This window comes from Macaca thibetana, chromosome 12 (genome assembly GCF_024542745.1).
Source record: "Macaca thibetana thibetana isolate TM-01 chromosome 12, ASM2454274v1, whole genome shotgun sequence".
Lineage (NCBI taxonomy): Eukaryota > Metazoa > Chordata > Mammalia > Primates > Cercopithecidae > Macaca > Macaca thibetana.
Genome location: NC_065589.1, coordinates 63,489,461 through 63,502,113, shown reverse-complemented (window position 1 = coordinate 63,502,113; position 12,653 = coordinate 63,489,461). Strand labels below are relative to the sequence as shown.

At 36.5% G+C, this 12,653-nt stretch overlaps 1 pseudogene; it reads right to left on the bottom strand.

Moving 5' to 3' along the window:
- Positions 1 to 224: 224 nt before the first annotated feature.
- On the bottom strand, positions 225 to 1,281 carry LOC126932082 (DNA repair protein RAD52 homolog; annotated as a pseudogene).
- Positions 1,282 to 12,653: the final 11,372 nt, after the last annotated feature.

Genomic DNA, 12,653 nt, shown 5'->3' with positions numbered 1-12,653 from the left:
TCAGTGCTGTAAGTTTGGAGGTCTCAAGATCCAGATTTTGCTTGTGGTTTCTGGCAGCGTAGGCTGTGTGGAGTCCTGTTCTGGGTCACCATCTGGTTGTTCAAGGCTGGTGTGTCAGAGGTCTGGGGTGGTTATTCTCTAGACAAATCTTGACCACACCATCCCCTGCATCTGGAGTCACATCCCAGATTTCAGAGTTGTCTCCAAGAGTCTCCTCACTCTTCTCAACTGATGGCGAAAAGGTGTGGACTTGCTGTTTCTTCATCTGCTCCCGGAACTGCTGCTGCAGCTGCTTTTGCCAGAGCTTCTGCTGGTACGTGGCCTCTCTCACCAATAGTGGATGAGCTCAGAAGTTGGAAAGCTGCAATCCTTGTCCCCCTGAATCACAATGTGGCTTGGTCCGCAAGGGAAGGTCACCACTTGAAGTTGTGGGTGTCCCAGGGTCATGTTCAGTTGGCAGCTGTTGTATCTTGCCTATTCCACAGGTGGTTCAAAATCTTGTCTCTTTGCTTTAGTTTAATCCACTTCAAGAGGCAACTGGCATGGAAGCTTGTTTAGTGACCTCAAGTAGTCTCTGTCCAAAATACAATTTCCAAGTGCATTACAAAAACTCCTGAGGGCTCGCTTCAGCCCTTCTGTCACTGCCTCCTTCCTTGCCTTCTCCAAAGATAAGGCCTTGGACTGGAGGCCCTAACACCATAACCCACAGCTTCATGATATGAACCATCCTTCAACTGGACCCTCACAAATGTACAGACTCCCATGTAGAACTTGCCATTGTTGAGGTCAACAAAATCCACATTCTGCTGTGTGATGGAGTGTGCCCCACCGTTGTAACCAAACATGTCATAGGCCAGATTAATTACCCAATGACCCTCAATGTAACACACCTCTGGCCTCCTCCAGTCATGCGCTACTTATGTATTCTGGGCCCAGCCTCTGCCTCAGGGCCTTCTGGATGGCCTGGTACTCTTCTACTGTGTACTGGCACTGTCCAAAGCATACTGAACTGCCATGAACAGCAGTATGACTGTCACGCTCTCCAAAAATTGCTTCCTCAGTGCCAGACATCTTGATTCTGGTTGACCTCTCTGGCACTGCACAGTGCATGCAGGTAGCTCAGTCTACCCTATTTTGTTTATCCACTCACTTGTCAATGGTCATTTGAGTTGTTTCCACCTTTTGGCTATTGTGCACAGCACTCCTATGAACATCCATCTATACATTTTTGTTTGAATATCTGCTTTCAAATACTTTGTGTATAAACCTGAGTTTACTTGCTGGGTCCTATGGTAATTGTATGTTTAATTTATTGAGGAACTGTCAAATTGTAGTTCAGAGTGGCAGCAGCATTTAAATTCTCATCAGCAAAGTACAAGGGTTCCAATTTCACCATATCCTTACCAACATTTATGTTTTGTTGTTTTAAAATTATTATTATAGCTATCCTAATGGATGTGAAGTGGTGTCTTATAGTTTTGATTTGCATTTTCCTAATAATTAATGATGATGAGCATCTTTTTTATGTGTTTGTTGGACATTTGCATATCTTCCTTGAAAAGATATCTATTTATGTCCTTTGCCTACTGTTTCTTTTCTTTGTTGAGTTATAAGAGATTTTAAAATATGTATTATTGGTACTACATCCTTATTAGACATACAATTTGCAAATGTTTTCTTCAGTTCTGGAGATTGTTTTTTCACTTTCTTGATAGTGTCCTTTGATATACAAGAGTTTTAATTTTTAGGAATTCAAATTTATCTTTTTTCTCTTTCATTTTTGTGCTTTTGGTGCCATACATAAGAAATCATTGTTAAATAAAAGGTCATGAAAATTTATGACTATGTTTACTTCTAGGAGTTTTAGCTCTTATGTTTAAGTCTTTGATTCATTTTGGATTTTTTTTTTTTTAAGATGTAAAGTAAGGGTCTAACTTCATACTTCTGCATGTAGCTATTGAATGGCACTGGCACCAATTGTTGAAGAGACTGTTATTTTCTCATTGAATACTCTTGGTATCATTGTCAAAATCAGTTGATCATAGACACACAGGTCTATTTATGAACTCACAATTCTATTCCATTGATTTGTATGTCTATCCCAGTGCCAGTACCACTCTGTCTTGATTACTGTTGCTTTGTAGTAAGCTTTGAAATTAGAAGGAATAAATCCTCCTACTTTGTTATTCTATTTTAAGATTGATTTGGCCCTTCTGGGCTCCTTGAAGTTCAGTGTGAACTTTAGATTCAGCCTGTCAACTTCTACAAAGAAGCAGCCCAAAGTCTGACAAGGATGATGTTGAATCTGTAGACTACTTTGGGGAGTACAGCCATCTTGCGTTTTTAAAAATCATTTATATCTTCTTTAATTTCCTTTGACAATATTTTGTAGTTCTGAAAATATGTTTTGCACTTCTTTTGTTAAATTCATTAGTAAGTGTGAATTACTTAGTGGTCTCTTACAACTTGGAGACATATCCTTTTGTTGTAGGAAATTTTATCATTATTATTTCTTTGACCATTTCTCTTCTTTGATTTCCGCTGGTCTCTTTTTCTGGAACTCATCTTGGCTGGATGTAGGACTTCCTAGCTTGAACCTCTGGACTTTATTGCTTTATCCCTCTCTTTTAAAAAAATAGTTTCTTTGTTTTACTGTGTGAGAGTTTTCCATGACTCTATCTTCCAACTCTTTTATTAAATTTCTCATTTTGATGATAACATTTTTAATTTCTAATAACCTTAATCTTTCTTATTTTATATTTTTTCTTATTTTATGCATGCATTATTTTCTTATCTCTTTGATGATTCTAATTACATGTTTTTTTAAAAGTTCTTTTTTTTCAAGGATTAGTTCGTGTCCTTTGTAGGGACATGGATGCTGCTGGAAACCATCATTCTCAGCAAACTATCGCAAGAACAGAAAACCAAACACCGCATGTTCTCACTCATAGGTGGAAATTGAACAATGAGATCACTTGGACACAGGAAGGAGAACATCACACACTGGGGCCTATTGTGGGGAGGGGGGAGGGATAAAATTAGGAGATATACCTAATGTAAATGACGAGTTAATGGGTGCAGCACACCAACATGGCACATGTATACATATGTAACAAACCTGCACGTTGTACACATGTACCCTAGAACTTAAAAGTATAATAATAATAATAATAAAAGAATTTCCCCATTTACAAAGCTTAGGATCATATGTAGGAGAATGGTTAAACTTACATAAGTGATTTATAATGTTCACAGTGATTTTGCCTGTATTAAATCTCAGTCTCAAAACAACAACAAAAAAAGGTTCTTTTTTTCTTCTTTGCACCCTGTTTTTCCTGTATAGTTATATATACACACACAGTGCATATTATATAGGCAGTTATCTATGGTCAACTGATTTTTGACAATAATGCCGAGAGAAGGTGTGGCTGTGTGTATATACACATACATATATATGCATACACATGTATAAATACACACATATGTATACATACATATACATGGATATATTAATATATGTACATATTGATGTATGTAGATATATACACATGCATATACATAGATGTATACATACATATACATACATAGATATATATACAAACACACACATTTTTTATAGAAACCTCTCTCCTTCTTGGACTAGATATTCAACTTTTTTTTTCTCCTTCCTGATTCATGTTTTTAGCAACATCATACAGGCAGAGAAGCTATGTAAACACTTAGAGATGCAGGCACCAAGTAATGAAAGAAAGCATTTCTATACATAAAATACTATTTATGCCTGTTTTCTTTTTTTACATTAAGATGTAAACATTCTCTTATCCTAAATAGCTGGTGAAAAAACAGAAACAAAAACAAAAAACAAATTAAGACTTTAAAAATAGCTGGTAAGAAATTTCCAAGTGTTATTGCTAAATGAATCCAAACACCAAACGTTATTAAATATAACTAATCAATTCAACGATAGGGAGGTAGCTGCTGACAAACGGGGTAGGAGCTATAAAATATCAATATATAGCAAAATCACAATTAATCAGAATGTTCTGAAGCTGGAAACCATCATTCTCAGTAAAGTAACACAGGAACAGAAAACCAAACACCTCACGTTCTCACTCATAAGTGGGAGTTGAACAATGAGAACAAACGAACACAGGGAGGGGAGCATCACACACTGGGGCCTGTTGGGGGTTGGGGGGCTAGGGGAGGGATAGCATTAAGAGAAATAACTAATGTAGAAGATGGGTTCATGGGTGCAGCAAACCACTATGGCATGTGTATACCTGTATAACAAACCTGCACATTCTGCCCATGTATCCCAGAACTTAAAGTATAATAAAAAAAAAAAAAAAAGAAAGAAAACTCTTTGTTTTAATTATTAGTTTAGAAAACCTTTCTACATTGAACCACTTCACTTTCCTGGCTCAGTAAGTACAAAATGCCAAACGCAAGTCAATGTTGTTTTGATGATTTAGGATCATGTGATGCCTGGGGCATCTCCTAGAATATTCATAATTTCTGTGTAGCTTTGTTAGAGACATAAAACTGGAATGAACTACAGTTTCTTGTTTTAAATAACTCTCTGATATCATAAGCTTACTGTTTTCCTTTTACCTCATTTTCCTAAAAGGAGGATGCAGACAAAGATTGTAGTTAAGCAAGATTTTATAGTTCTAGACATATCCACATATTCTAGTTCAGGCAGTACACTGCACAAAGATGTAATGAGGATGGGGTTTGGAGGAGCTATGTGCAGCTTGTAAATTAATTCTCTATTACCAGCCCCATATCCTACCCCTTCCTCTGCCAGTCTGATTGTCCGACTTTCATGTTTCTCATTCAAATTCTATAGAGAAAGAACCTCAGTCTCCTGACGATGCATTATTGAAGGTATCTGCTGCATGGGAATTAAAGATTTCTGAAATTCTGCTTATCGGTAGTCAGGAGGGATTGACCACTCCACACAACTTCAACCCATATCTTTTTTTACAGCTCCTCACCTTATCCCCACCCGCAGCCATGCCAGGTGATGCAAAGTCCTTTCAGACGTCAGCCTCTGACCATGCCTTAGGCTTTGACATCTTCCAACATGATTGGTTCTCTTCTTCTATTGTTTTCTTGCCTTCCAGAATTGTGTTGCGCTCTCTCACCCTTTACTTCCTCCAATCTCATAATTTAAAAAAAATCAGTTATTTCCTCATTTTAGTGGGGTCTGGAGAAGGACAAGAGATAAATATGAGTGGGCAACTTGATGTGTTTCACAGAAGTCTTACACCTCTTGTGTTTCTACTTGGGAGACTGCTTCCCTACCACTTCCATCTGTTCCAAATTCATGGGGTGCTACTGGGATCATCCATTGCAAGAGGCTTCCTTCTGACTGCAGAGGTGGGCATGCAATTCAGGGCTAGTCAGTCACAGACTATATATTTGCCACGTGATTTTTTTCAGGCGTAGTTATGAAGGGCTAATCAGAGTACTTGGGGCTGGAGGAAGCATAACCTTTTATCTAAAGATCATAAAAACGTGACTGGTATGCAGTTCTGGAGCTGCCAGCTGTTACGTTATCTCCACATGGAGAAAACCTGTTAAGGGGAGAGAATGATGTCAAGCTGAAAAGAGGAATGGGTGGACAACTAAAATATGGACAATTAGTAGTTGAAGTTCTGGAACTCAGCCATGCCCGAGCCTAGCTTACCTCTGAAACTTTATAGAAATGAACAAATACCTATTTCAATTTAGACAAGATTGAAACTTGTTTCCATTTCTAGCAATCTGGTGTATCTTAACTAACGCAATGTTGTTCTAATGGACACATATGTAGGATTTTGTTAGGAATATCTTACCTCTTATTGAATGCAAATAAAATTTTTTAAAACAAAATAAGGTATTGGAATGCTTCATACAAAACAAACATGATTCAAAGTGGTCAAAGCATATCATTGCTTTCATATAAAAGTCAAGGGATGGATCAAGCAAAACTGGATCTCAGTATTCGAAAATATCTTTCGAATCTGCCTCTCTTATTCTCTTTGCTCTGTTCTTTTCTGTGTGGTGGCATCATGCTCAGACAATCTCTTCCTGTGTGGCAAGGTGGCTTCCGTGAGCTCCAGTCTTAAATACTACCAACCTAGAAAACCCTGAAAGAAAGAAAACTCTCTTTTTCCAGATTTATTCAGCCATGGCCTTGTACCTATCCCTGGACCAATTGCTATGACTGATGAGTGAAAGTGGTGGAGTAAGCCCTGCCCAGTGACATGCACACAGTCAGATTTGGTTCTGAATGGAGTTAGAAAAAACAATCAAACCTGGCATATGAGGATTAGAGAAGGAAAAAAACAAGAATGAACTGATAAATGCCTTATAGAAAGGATAACAAGAAAGTGATGGTAAAGTAGTAGAAAGAACAAAGTGGTGGCCAAAAAGAAAAAACTAGGAGAAAGTATAAATGCTAGGCTGAGGTAACTCCCACATGGAAGTTATAAAGAACGCAAAAAGCATTTTGCATGGAGAATACAAATAGGCGAGAACTATATCCTTGCTTGGGCATGTGTTTAAATGTATTGAATGGAGAAAATGCTTTAATGAAGGGTAATTTCTTCTATCACATGCATATATAAGCTTCTCTCATCTATCCAGAAGTGGATTGTGAAGTAAATTTATAATTATATTTGCGATCTGTCCAAGTACTATATATATGAATGATGGCAAACTAGGCACAATTTATTTGTAATAGAGAAAGGAAATATATTCATTGAAAGAAAGGGGTAGATATTTTCAGTGCTCTAAAAATACAGTTCTAATTAATTTATAGATTTAAAAGGCTACTCTGACTCAGCCTCATAATTTGAGTAATAAAACTCTTCTAATAGCTTTACAGCAAATTTATAAAATAAATGAGTAAACTTAATCAAACTACAGTGCTTGGTCGATACAAGCGTTTCTGTTGTTAGCAATTTTACTCTGTCAATTCAGAAATTTAGCCATGAATTTGGGTGGCTGCATGTCTCATATTCCATGAATATATTAGCAGGACCTTCATAAATGCATTCTCTATAGTAAATTGAGAAAGGCATATCCTTAGTGATCAGCTGAAGTGGAAAAAAAATCTTTCATGTTTTTTGTAAAATAGACTTTATTTTCTAGAGCAGCTTTAGGTTCACAGAAAAATTAAACAAAAGGTACAGAAACTTCCCATATATCCTCTACCCTTACACATACCTAGCCTTCCCTATTATCAACATCCCCCACCAGAGTGGTACTTTTGTAACAATTGATGAACTTACATTGATCCATTATAATCACCCAAAGTCCATAGTTTCATTAGGGTTCACTCTTGGTGTTGTACATTCTACGGGTTTGGACAAATGTATAACAACATGTATCTATCATTACATTGTCAGAGTGAGTAGTTTCACTGCCCTAACCATTCTCTGCGTTCTGCCTATTCTTTCTTCTTTATCCTGAAAGTGAGCAACAATTTCCTTGAAGCCCCATAGAGATACGTATTAAATTAATGTTTTAAAAAGCCTCTAGGATATGTATTATATATAAAGGAATGTTTTGCCATTTCAAATTATTTCAGTTGATTAGAACAATATACAGAAGTGTTGTCTTACAAGTTTTATGTATCTGTGGCTTTAAACTGGAAACATTTACAAAGGCAGACATCGTTATTGATTTATAATATATATTATAGCATTATAGACCAGAAAGATAATTTAATTGTAACCCAGAGTCTACAGTTTCCCTGAAGAAATAGACCCAGACTATGGAAAAGGGCTATTTATAGTGAGGGAAAGGTGCCAAGGTACCCTGTGTACCCATTAGGCTCTGGTGGGGCTGACCTCTTCCCTATGTATCTGAAATTTATTCCATAGGTAGAAAGTTGATTATACATTATTATGAAGTCATGGCTTCTTTGAAAATCTGATAACAGTTATAGACCTTCCCCCAAGCAAAATGCACATAATGCATGTATGCACATAGTGTATATAATTTCAGGAGTTTTGTGTTCTTCCTTTGAAGGTCAGCTATGAAGCCCAGAATTTTTGTATCAGAGTAAGTCCTTTTGCATGCTAAACAAAAGAATTCATATTTCCTCTAGAATATGTGTTGAAATTAACATGTCAAACTATACCTAAGAGAACACATACGTTTATGTATTAACTTGGGAAGTCATTTGTGTAAAAATTTAAATAATTTTATTCATGACAGAATTTCCTATATTAAAATGAGTTAGAAAAGGAGAAAAAAATCTTTATTTACTAGGTGGCTGGGATGTTTACCTTTACCTTCAATGGGTCAAGGGCAAATGGAAGGTGGCGAAGCCAACCAAGTACTCCTGCTATCCTAAAGTGTTTCAGCCTATGAGGGTAAAAGACCTGCAGAACGTTGAAAAGAACATGCAGAGATTTGGGAGTTGTCTTGAGAATAGGAGAAAGAGTTTAGTGAAGTGTCTGCAATCCATGTGGAAGGTATTGAGAGGGAAGCAAAAGGGAAGGAGAATTTGTAAGATGTTTAGTATACATAGAGGAAATTTTATATAACAACTTTATATAAATCTGTCAATTTTTAGTAAAGCTAAAAATGCAAATGTTCTACAAGTCAGTATATTCACTCCTATAGAATTCATGTACATATACACAAAAACATTCACAGCAGCATTGTCAGCAGTAGCAAAATATTGGAAATACCATAGATATCCATTGATGCAATGTCTTAGTGTTTTGTGTTAGTATAACAGAATATCACAGACTGGGTAATTTACAAATAATAGAATTTTATTTGGCTCACAATTCTGAAGGCTAGCAAGCCCAAGATTAAGGATCTGCATCTGATGAAGACTTTCTTGCTGCATTGTAAGATGGTGGAAGACATTGCATGGTGACACAGCATGTGTGAGAGAGAGAGAGAGAGAGCGTGCCAAACTTATTCTTTTATCAGGAGCCACTCCCATGATAACTAACCCATTCCCATAACAGCATTAATCCATTCATGAGGGCATCTGTTCATCACCTCTGAAAGATTCTACTTCTTAACACTGTTGCATCAGGGATTAAGTTTCTAATATGTGAACTTTGGAAGACACATTCAAACCATAGCCTATGAGAATAGATAAATAATTGTGAAATGGTCATGAAAAGGAACACTACACAGTAGTGAAAATCAGTGAGCCAGAGCTACATATTTTAACATGAGCGAATCCAAAAACATAGTGTTGAATAAAATGAAGCAACTTAATGTGGTACTATATGCATTCATACACATACATACACATACACATATATATCATATATATATTTTTAAATTTATATACATATAAAGTTTATATATAAAAATATAAATATATATTTATATATAATAGATATATATTTCCATCAGAGATGAAAAAATATATATATAAAATAATATATATTATATATTTATATATTATATATGTTAATTATTATATAAAAATATATATAAAGTTTATATATATACAAATTTTATATATATATAAAGTTGAAAATATGTATAACCATGCCGTTAAGGCTATTGAAGCATGTAGTAAAAGAAGAAAGAAATATATGGAAAAATCAATACCAAAATTATGAAAAGGGTTATTGCTGGGAAGAATAGAAGGGTATCCTATTTGAGGTAGGTACTCAGTGGCATAACCTCTATTAGCACTTTTTTCTTAAGATGGGTAGTGGGGACATTTGTGTTTGTTGCATTATTCTTTGTTCCTGTATATATATCTTATTTTATAAGAAGGATGCAAAACATTAAAATTAAAAGCAAACTAGCACTCGAAAAACTGAATATTAATACATATTAAAAAAAGAAAAAATAATTCATTGATGAAACTTCTGCCAACATGGTGGACTATATTAACATAGATGAGGTCTTCATAATATAACCCATAAAAAATGTTGGATAAAAGATACACTTAAAACATTTGTGAATGTATAATCAAGCTCACAATAAAGAGAAATCTGTCTGCCAGATGAAAAGAGAAAAATCAAAACTAAAGCACTGAGCAAAGACTGAAACCAGACTGAAGCTTCTGCTGGGATTCTAATGCTTCCTTAGAGCAGGCGTCATGGCCTCAGTCCTGAGAACATACAGAAAATGGAACTGACACTGCCGGATAAATGTTGGATCTTGGATGTACTGCCCTATTTGTTAAAGGGGGACCAGACAAACTCTGCCCTTGGCTGGGGGAAAGATGTGAAAATGTTTTTATTTGTCCTGTGCTTTCAGTATAAAAGAAGTCATGTATTAGAAATTATAACCTCAAGTTTGTACCACCCTTAGATATGGCATACACATTCGTAGTACTTCATGGCTCAGGAACTCACAGTGGAGAACATAACATAAAAACATACTTGAATCTTTGAAATATATTGGGTTCCAGAAGAAACAAGTATAAAACTGTTCTGTAAGATACTTTCATGACAAAAGAATTCAATAACAATAATAATTCCTTCTGGAGATTATTTCACAATAAAAAATACAAATGACACACAAAATAAATTAGCTGAGCATCAGCAAATGCAACAAACAAGATAATTAAGACCTTGAGAATTACAGATAATAATCTAAAAAGAATTAATGTAAGATTTTCAAAATACCTAGAGTTAAAAAGGAATAGGAACTATTGTGAAAAAGGACACTGTGAAAAAGAGAAGGGAGTGATTTTTGTTTTTTTTTTTTTGGAGACAGGGTCTAGCTCTGTTGCCCAGTGATGGACATGTTGCCCAGTGATGGATACTGTGAACAGTAATACTGTATCACCCACCACGGGGCAATAGTGTGGTGCTTGGAACCTTGAGTTATTATTATCAATTCAAATAATTTCTTTAAAAATATTTGTATCTTCATATAATCTGTGAATAAGCAATTTATTTTCTTCATTTCCAATCCTTATTTGTTTTTATTTACTTTCCTCCCTTACTGTGCTAAAAGAGGAAAATATAGGTGGGCTAAGATGGGGTTCCCAATGTGCAAGAACCCAAGCATCATGTTAAATAGAAGTGTTTATAGGAGTTATCTTTTTTCTCAATACTGATTTTTAAGTGAAAAATTTATAAAATTTCTCCTTTAAGAATGCTATTGAGTGGTTTTTGGTAGAATCACTTTTTCAGATGAGGAAGTGTATTTTTTACACACTTTCTAGTATCTGGTTGTTTTCTAGCAGGAGGAGACTTTAAATTTATCTAGTTAGTGAGAATGCTTGAACATTCATATTTTACCCAAACTCCACACTCACCTAGTTCTGAAGAAATGGATATCATTCATGGAAGGAAAGAGGAAGTTGGTGATTTAACTGCTCTTACAATTAGAAGTTTCTGGCCACCCCTACTGCTGTGTACTGGATCCCTTAGATACTTAGTGGCTCTTGTGGTATTCAGTAATTGCTATTTGGGACTTTTTTTTTTTCCCCCAAAAAGTAGCATGCCAAGGACTGGAGAAGTAGACTTATAGAGGACAGTAGAAACATCAATAAATGATATGGTTGAGGAAACTGCTGATGATTGAGAAATACTGCCAGTTAAATGAAGGTCTAAACTGCCTGGTCTATGGAAAAATATTTCACTGTTCTAGACAGAGCATAGGTTAGAGTAGGCAGTTACTGGGATTTACGTATCAAATTAATAACCAAACTTGAAGAAATATTCCATCTAGGTGTTCAGCCTGGAAAAGCTACTTTACTCTGTCATCCACCAGGGGGCAATAGTGTGGTGCTTGGAGCCCTGAAGCTCTTGAATGCTAATACTAAACAGTGATTTGGGATCCAGGCAACAGAGCCCTCTTGGAGCACAGCCAGTGAGGCCGGGATTCATCCTCTCCTATTAAAGTGGAGCTCCCAGGTAGGTGTCTCAACACTGACCAGGCTGACAGTGGGGCACGATGTGTCACAGGGGGATCATAAGTTTCTCCACCACTCATTAGGCAGTTTTCAAACTCTTCTTTGGTTGGGACAGCTTTGGTAATCATTCTTGAGCTGCACAGAACTTTGGAGGTGGGAAACAGTCCCAAGTTTGTCTTGACTGTGGTAAAGAGTGACATGACTTAAAGACAAAATGGAGTCACTTTCAAGACACGACTTGTAAGTGGCCAGGATTACATCCTTATATTTGCTCCCTGGGAAGTCCCCCTTCTCCCAGCTCCCAAGTTTGTGATGGGTTAAGCATACCCAAGAAGAGACCTGCTCACTAAGTAGAAGGGAAAAAAGGAGAGGAACATGAACAGATGTAGCAAACTTCCCTCTCTGAAAAGAACCAGAAAGATTTAACTGAAACACAGAGTTTTTTTTTTTTTTTTTTTTTTTTTTTTAAGATGGAATCTCACTCTGTCGCTAAGACTGGAGTGCAGTGGCGCGACTCCGGCTCACTGCAACCTCTGCCTCCCGGGTTCAAGTGATTCTCCTACGTCAGCTTCCCTAGTAGCTAGGACTACAGGTGTGCGCCACTATGCCCAGCTAATTTTTTGTATTTTTAGTAGAGATGGGGTTTCACCATGTTGACCAGGCTGGTCTTGATCTCCGGACCTCAAATGATCCACCTGTCTCGGCCTCCCAAAGTGCTGGGACTACAGGTCTGAACCACTGTGCCCGGCCTGAAACACCAAGTGTTTGATTCCCTGGATGTTGGAGTTTTAGGCTGGAAGTAAGG